Below are 9,370 nucleotides of genomic sequence, written 5' to 3' on the forward strand. Positions count from 1 at the left end.
GATGCCTAGATTGGTCACCCGGAGTTGGTGTGGCCCTGAACATTTCACGAACATCTTTGATTCATTTTGTATAAGGCGTGGCGAAAGGGGTTTAGACTTGAGAGACGACCCTGAATCTGACGAAAATCGTTGGCCTATCCCTGAAAATAGAAAAACGGAAACCGTTCATGAGGGTGAAAGTTGACAAATTAGCTCTCCACCTCCACCGTCCTCTTGTGACATACATCTACGAGTCTTCCAAGCACCGGAAACAAGAGAGGTAATTAAGTAAACTGCAGTACTCAAGTGGATTAGCTGCTAAAACTATGCAGTAAAAATGACGTGTGGGCGCGTGGAGTGGAGGAGACATGAAACCGTGCAGCTCGGCAAGCCCATGCCATGGATTTACTACTACTCCTTACTAGCTAATCCGTTTACTTAACTACTCCAGTTTATCTACTACTAGTGGTAATTAGTAAACATATCATAGCATGCTGTGTGCATACTATAAGCAGGCAGGCGACAAGAAAGAGGCGAACATGAGACGCCCAGGGCTGCCGTTTTCGCACTGGATGATGCTGCGGCGGACAAACTGATGAGGAGCTTCTGATTGTGCTAGGAAAGGCTATAGCACAGCATGCCCACAGCTCCCTGACGATTAACGGCCTCCTGAAGAAGCGAGGTCATGCAAACGCTAATGAACGATGGTACCGATGCGAACCGCTGGTCAACTATCCTCGTACGCATCAAGCAAAAACGCCGGGCGGATGCCTCTTTTCTTGAAGGGTCTCGATGATTGGGTGCGCAAGTGGCAAGTTGCAGCCGCTGGCTGCATCGACAAATCATCCGAGCCACCGCCACCGAAAGCTATGCTGTATACATGTGGTGTCTCGCACAGTCGGCTACCCGGTCGCGTCGTAGAGGCACCCACTATGTGCGCGATATTTTCGGGTCCCTACCGGTAGATACTTACAATGTTGCATATACTAAATTCTTGCATCCAATACATTTGCATTAAGAACACGACCGAGATGATCGAGTGCGTATGCGCGTATGTTATACGGGCCCGCATGCAGGAGTAGAGTACACTACGTACCAGCCGGGTCTCGTCGCGTACGTGCCGTGCGTAATGTGATGTGTACCTTTTTTTTTTGAGCATCATGTGATGTGTACCTAGCTGTGTAGCCGGTATGCGCAGTACGGCCTGTGCTCATGCGCGCGCGAGTGTCCAGTCGGTCCACGGGCCGATCGAATTGCCCGGCCAGCGGCGACCGAATTGTACGACTACGAACGATGACGATCCGGTTCAAGGTCAAGCCGCGTCGCCGCTCGCTCGCTCCATCGGCTTGACTAGCCGCGTAAAACCGGAGGAAATTGCCTTCCGATTACTTGCATGCATGGACCACATCCAAAAATACAGTGGAAAATATATTAAAAAAATACAGTGGAAAATCTGCTCGCGCGCGGACGGATGCCGGGGGCATATGCTCCATCTCGATCATGTCATGTCGCTGCTGCACTTGCAACTGCGCGCGTAATTCAGCAGCAGCAGCAGTAGTCGAAGACTGGGTTTTCTCTGGTAATCTCAAGCAATTGCGCGCGTAATGCAAGATGTTGCAGTAGCGCTCACTCTGGCGCTACTTACTGACGACACGCGTGCTATCACACCGGTGAACGGTGATCGATAATCACACGGTGCCGTGTGGTAATCTTGTACTACGTTTTGATTGGCCAAGTTATTCAACAACGAAATTTCTAACGCCTGACATGGTACGTGACCTCACGCGATCGGTACGTCCCGCATCGAATCGAAGGGGAACTACCCCACGGTGCGCACCTCGGTCCACTCAATAAAGGGAAAGAGATGGAATCTTACCTCGGCCTTATCACCCAGCCGGCCAGCGCCTCTCAGGTCAACGATTTCATGGTGATTGAGGCCCGGGAATGCACGTTTTGACTATTGCCGCAAAGCCCGCTCGTCCAAAAAACAACTACCCAGATCCTTCCTCCCGCGTCCGCGAGCAGGTGCTTTAGCTGAGAAAGTGCGGCGGACGTGGAGCCGATACAGCATCTTTACACTCGGACTTCCAAATTCGGTTCTCAAAACATCCGCGGACACGTCCGAATGTGACCCGAACAGCAAATCCAACGGCCCTTTGAAAGTCCACTCTTAAATCCATGCAAACCATGCATTTTAATCATCTAGCACAATTCATCACAATTCAACAATGTAGCAAATCAAAATAAATTGCAATTCAACTATTCAAACATGCCAAAATGTTGTTCAACGTCTGGAAATAACTGTCCTGCAGGTTTCTATTCAAAAGAACCATGATGAATCACTCGCCGGACACCATCCGGACTGAGTCCGTTGCCGCGGCCGCCGGTCTCGCCTCTTATACTCCCCTCAAACCACTTTTTATCTTCAGGATTCAAGAGGTTTGTAGCCGCCAACATTATCTTCAAACCCATCGCGCCTCGAGCAAGTTGCAACCTCTGCTTCTCGAACTCTATTGTTCCAAAAGCCCGGGCCATCTGGAGCTCCGATTTGACACACGCCTCTTGCTTTCCTAAGTCGATCTTCTCAATTTGTAAGTTGTTGTTCATCCTCTCTCGGTCCCAATTCATCCTCTCTTTTTGCGCATTCAACATGAGCTTCTACCTCTCCTCTTTCTTCTCATCACTTGTGGAAAAAATGCATGTTTAGTGACGGACATTTTACTCGTTGCGGCATCACTCGCGGACGGCGGCCCATCCCTTCTCCCACTTATTTCCCATCACTTGACGGTTCTTCGTTGGCATGGTGGCTCGTCCATCCTCTCCTACAACTTCTTCCTCTTCGTCATCCAATCCAATGAATTGTTGGGAGCTTGAGCAATCATTTTTCTTCAACCTCTTGTTTGTCGTCAAGATGTTGCCACTTTGGTTTGTGATACGTCTTCAACGTATCTATAATTTCAGATTGTTCCATTCTATTATAGTATCAATTTTGGATGTTTTATATGCATTTATATGCTAATTTATATTATTTTTTGGGGACTAACCTATTAACCTAGTGCCCAGTGCCAATTCCTGTATTTTTTTGCTTGTTCTTGACTTTTCAAAAAATCAATATTAAATGGAGTCCAAATACAATGAAATGTTACGGTGATTTTTTAGGACCAGAAGGGAGGCACGAAGGTTCGGGAGAAGACCAGAAGAGTCACGAGGGAGCGACAACCTCACTAGGCGCGCCCCTTGAGCTTGTGGGACCCTCGTGGCTCCTCTTGACCTAATTCCGCTTCTATAAATTCATAAATATTCCTAATATACCAAAGAGCCACCCAAAACACTTTTTCCGCCGCCGCAAGCTTCTGTTCTTTCGTGATTGCATCTGGAGGCCCTTTTCAGTACTCTGTCGGAGGGGGAATCGATTGAGGAGGTCTTCTACACCATTCTTATTGCCCTACCAATGATGCGTGAGTAGTTTGCTACCTGTGAGCTGTGTTGGGATTTCCCTAAATAGAAGAGGATGATGCAGTACAATAGATATAAGTATTTTCCTCAATTGTGAAACCAAGGTTATCAATCCAGTAGGAGAACCACGTGAACATCACCTGCAGACAAACAACAAATACTTGCAATCCAATGCGAACAATTGGTTGTCAATCCTTTGACGGTTACGAGTAAGAGTAAATTGTATAGTTTTTGATTGATAGATAGATCGAACAAAAATATAAAATAAAATAAATAAGAGAAAAATGCAGTAAGGTATTTTTGGTTTTAATATATGATAAAAGATAGACCCGAGGGACATAATTTTCACTAGAGGCTTCTTTCTTAAAAATAGTATACTGTGGGTAAACAAATTACTATTGGGCAATTGATAGAAAAGCAAATAATTATGATGATATCCAACGCAATGATCATGTATATAGACATCACGTCCGAGATAAGTAGACCAAAACGACTCTACATCTACTACTATTACTCCACACATCGACCGCTATCCAACATATATCTAGTGTATTAAGTCCATGGAAAAACGGAATAATGCCTTAAGCAAGATGACATGATGTAGATAAGATAAACTCACGTATGAATAAACCCCATCTTTTTACCCTTAATAGCAACTGTTGGGGAACGCAGTAATTTCAAAAAAATTCTACGCACACGCAAGATCATGGTGATGCATAGCAACGAGCGGGAGAGTGTTGTCCATGTACCCTCGTAGACCGTAAGCGGAAGCGTTATGACAACGCGGTTGATGTAGTCATATGTCTTCACGATCCGACCGATCCTAGTATCGAAAGTACATCACCTCAGCGATCTGCACACATTCGGCTCGATGACGTCCCACGAACTCACGATCCAGCAGAGTGTCGAGGGAGAGCTTCGACGGCACGACGGCGTGATGACGGTGATGATGAAGCTACCGGCACAGGGCTTCGCCTAAGCACTGCAACGATATGACCGAGGTGGATTATGGTGGAGGGGGGCACCGCACACGGCTAAGAGATCAATGATCAACTTGTGTGTCTATGGGGTGCCCCCTCCTCCGTATATAAAGGAGTGGAGGAGGGGGAGGGCCGGCCCTCCTATGGCGCGCCCCATGGGGAGTCCTACTCCCACTGGGAGTAGGATTCCCTCCCTTCCCTAGTTGCACTAGGAGTGGAAGGAAGGGGGAGAAAGGGGGAGAAAGGGGGAAGGAAGGGGAAGGCACCCAATTCAGATTGGGCTTGAGGGGGGCGCGCCCCCTCCTATGCCTCCCTCTCTTCTCTCCCACTATGGCCCAATAAGGCCCATATACCTCCCGGTACTCCGGTATATGCCCGAACTCACCCGGAACCATTCCGACGTCCAAATATAGTCGTCCAATATATCGATCTTTATGTCTCGGCCATTTCGAGACTGCTCGTCATGTCCGTGATCATATCCGGGACTCCAAACTACCTTTGTTACATCAAAACACATAAACTCATAATACCGATCGTCACCGAACGTTAAGCGTGCGGACCCTACGGGTTCGAGAACTATGTAGACATGACCGAGACATGTCTCCGGCCAATAACCAATAGTGGAACCTGCATGCTCATATTGGCTCCCACATATTCTACGAAGATATTTATTGGTCAAACCGCATAACAACATACGTTGTTCCCTTTATCATCGGTATGTTACTTGCCCGAGATTCGATCGTCGGTATCTCGATACCTAGTTCAATCTCGTTACCGGCAAGTCTCTTTACTCGTTCCGTAATGCATCATCCCGTAACTAACTCATTAGTCACATTGCTTGCAAGGCTTATAGTGATGTGCATTATGATGACCCACAAGTGTAGGGGATCTATCATAGTCCTTTCGATAAGCAAGAGTGTCAAACCCAACGAGGAGTAGAAGGAAATGACAAGCGGTTTTCAGTAAGGTATTCTCTGCAAGCTCTGAAATTATCGGTTACAGATAGTTTTGTGATAAGGTAATTCATAACGGGAAACAAGTAACAAAAGTAAATAAGGTGCAGCAAGGTGGCCCAATCCTTTTTGTAGCAAAGGACAACCCTGGACAAATTCTTATACGGATAAAAACGCTCCTGAGGACACATGGGAATTATCGTCAAGCTAGTTTTCATCACGCTCATATGATTCGCGTTCGTTACTTTGATAATTTGATATGTGGGTGGACCGGTGCTTGGGTACTGCCCTTTCTTGGACAAGCATCCCACTTATGATTAACCCCTATTACAAGCATCCACAACTATCAAAGAAGTATTAAGGTAAACCTAACCATAGCATGAAACATGTGGATCCAAATCAGCCCCTTGCGAAGCAACGCATAAACTAGGGTTTAAGCTTCTGTCTCTAGCAACCCATCACCTACTTATTACTTCCCAATGCCTTCCTCTAGGCCGAAACAATGGTGAAGTGTCATGTAGTCGACGTTCACATAACACTACTAGAGGAGAGACATCATACATCTCATCAAGATATCGAACGAATACCAAATTCACATGACTACTTATAGCAAGACTTCTCCCTTGTCCTCAGGAACAAACATAACTACTCACAAATCATATTCATGTTCATAATCAGAGGGGTATTAATATGCATTAAGGATCTGAACATATGATCTTCCACCGAATAAACCTACTAGCATCAACTACAAGGAGTAATCAACACTACTAGTGACCCACAGGTACCAATCTGAGGTTTTGAGACAAAGATTGAATACAAGAGATGAACTAGGGTTTGAGAGGAGATGGTGATGGTGAAGATGTTGATGGAGATTGACCCCCTCCCGATGAGAGGATCGATGGTGATGATGATGATGATGATTTCCCCCTCCCGAAGGGATGTTTCCCCGGCAGAACAGCTCTGCCGGAGCCCTAGACTGGTTCCGCCAAGGTTCCGCCTCGTGGCGGCGGTGTTTCGTCCCGAAAGCTTGCTTATGATTTTTTTCAGGGTAAAAGACTTTATATAGCATAAGATGGTCACCGGAGGGCTGCCAGGGGGCCCGAGGCAGGGGGACGCGCCCCACCCTCGTGGACAGGGTGTGGGCCCCCTCTGGCACTTTCTTCACCTAGTATTTTTTATTAATTCCAAAAATGACTTTTGTGGAGTTTTAGGAATTTTGCAGAATAGGTCTCTAATATTTGCTCCTTTTCCAGCCCAGAATCCCATCTGCTGGCATTCTCCCTCTTCATGTAAACCTTGTAAAATAAGAGAGAATAGGCATAAGTATTGTGACATAATGTGTAATAACAGTCCATAATGCAATAAATATCGATATAAAAGCATGATGCAAAATGGACGTATCAACTCCCCCAAGCTTAGACCTCGCTTGTCCTCAAGCGGAAGCCGAAATCGAAAAATATTTCCATATGTTTTAGAGATAGAGGTGTCGATAAAATAAAATATGGATATGAGGGCATCATGATCATTCTTATAACAACAACATACATAAATTTTGTCATATGATTTCTTATGCTAAAGTAACAATCTATTCACAATGTCAAGTATGAATCAGAAACTTCATTGAGAACCAACAAACTATGATCTCGGTCATTGAGGCAATTGCAATTTATCATAACAGCAGAGAGAGTCAATATAAGAGCTTTTCAGCAAGTCCACATACTCAACTATCATTTAGTCTTTCACGATTGCTAAAACTCATGCAATACTTATGGGTATGGAGTTTTAATCGGACACAGAGAAAGATAGGGGCTTATAGTGTTGCCTCCCAACCTTTTACCTCAAGGGTAATGTCAATAATAATAGTTCATGCTAACTTACATCCAATTGGGTATATATATCAGGATCTTCCCAACACAAGGTGCTTGCCAAATGATAAAATGTAAAAAAAGGAAAGGTGAATATCACCATGACTCTTGCATAATGTATAAGACAAAAAGTAAAAGATAGGCCCTTCGTAGAGGGAAGTAGAGGTTGTCATGTGCTTTTATGATTGGATGCACGAAATCTTAATGCAAAAGAACGTCACTTTATATTGCCACTTGTGATATGGACCTTTATTATGCAGTCCGTCGCTTTTATTGCTTCCATATCACAAGATCGTATAAAGCTTATTTTCTCCACAGTAATAAGTCATACATATTTAGAGAGCAATTTTTATTGCATGCAACATGACAACTTACTTGAAGGATCTTACTCAATCCATAGGTAGATATGGTGGACTCTCATGGCAAAACTGGGTTTAAGGATAATTGGAAGCACAAGTAGTATCTCTACTTGGTGCAAGGAATTTGGCTAGCATGAGAGGGAAAGGCAAGCTCAACATGTTGGATGATCCATGACAATATACTTTATTTCGAATATAAGAAAACATAACCCATTACATTGTCTTCTTTGTCCAACATCAACTCTTTAGCACGTCATATTTTAATGAGTGCTCACAATCATAAAAGATGTCCAAGATAGTATATTTATACGCGAGAACCTCTCTTTCTTTATTACTTCCTATTAATTGCAACGATGACCAAAACTATGTTTGCCAACTCTCAACAACTTTTATTCATCATACTCTTTATATGTGAAGTCATTACTCTCCATAAGATCAATATGATCTCTTTATTTCTTTTTATACTTCTTTTATTTTTTATTCCCTCAAGATCATAGCAAGATAGCAAAGCCCTCGACTCAACACTAATCTTTATTATATATAGCTCACGGACTCGATTACATAGAAGGATCATAAGGCAAAACTCAAAAGTAAATCATACCAAAACTTTATTCTACTAGATCAAGATATTACTAAAACGATCGAACTAAGTAAAACAGTAAAGATAGGAGTGTGATGGTGATACAATATCGGGGCACCTCCCCCAAGCTTGGCAGTTGCCAAGGGGAGTGCCCATACCATGTGATTATGTCTCCCTCTTCGGAGGTGGTGATGACGAAGTTGTTGATGATGTAGGCTTGTCGTCCGTCTTCCAAGGCATAGGCTCACCATCATAGAAAGATGATCGAGTCTTCGAGATCCTCAAATCTGCAGCCAAACACATCCTCTTGAATCTATATTCATACTCACAGTTTTGGTTTTGCAGGTCATAGATTTGGGCTTGGAGGTGCTCGATTTTCTCATGAAGCTTGAAGATGGTCTCCCCAATGTTCTTGGCGTCCAGCTTGTGGTTGTTGGTGAACTCCGTGATCATCATCTGGTTGGCGTTGAGTCTGTGTTCCACCATCCCTTGGCACTTGAAAACTTGTTGTTCCATTGCTTCGAGTCTTGTCTCCACGCTTCCGGTCCTCCTTGGTCCCTCAACATCGCGGATGTGCAGCACCCCCTCATGCATCTCAATGGTTTGAGGGTGTTGAAGCACCTCCATGAGGTAGGGGTTGATACTTATCCAATGTATCTACTTTTCCAAACACTTTTGCCCTTGTTTTGGACTCTAACTTGCATGATTTGAATGAAACTAACCCGGACTAACGCTGTTTTCAGCAGAACTGCCATGATGTTGTTTTATGTGTAGAAAAGAAAAGTTCTCGGAATGTCCTGAAAATCCACGGAGGCACATTTTGGAATTAATAAGAATTTCTGGGCGAAAGAAATACATCAGGGGGCCCAGGCCTGTCCACGAGATAGGGGGTGCCCCCCTGTAGGGCGTGCCCCCTATCTCATGGCCCCCTGGACCTCCACCGACCTCAACTCCAACTCCATATATTCCGTCTCGCGGAGAAAAAAATCAGAGAGAAAGTTTCATCGCATTTTATGACACAGAGCCGCCGCCAAGCCCTAATCTCTCTCAGGAGGGCAGATCTGGAGTCTGTTCGAGGCTCCGGAGAGGGGGATTCGTCGCCGTCGTCATCATCAACATCCTCCATCACCAATTTCATGATGCTCACCGCCGTGCGTGAGTAGTTCCATCGTAGGCTTGCTGGACAGTGATGGGTTGG

Source organism: Triticum dicoccoides, chromosome 1B (genome assembly GCF_002162155.2).
Source record: "Triticum dicoccoides isolate Atlit2015 ecotype Zavitan chromosome 1B, WEW_v2.0, whole genome shotgun sequence".
NCBI classification, from domain to species: Eukaryota; Viridiplantae; Streptophyta; class Magnoliopsida; order Poales; family Poaceae; genus Triticum; species Triticum dicoccoides.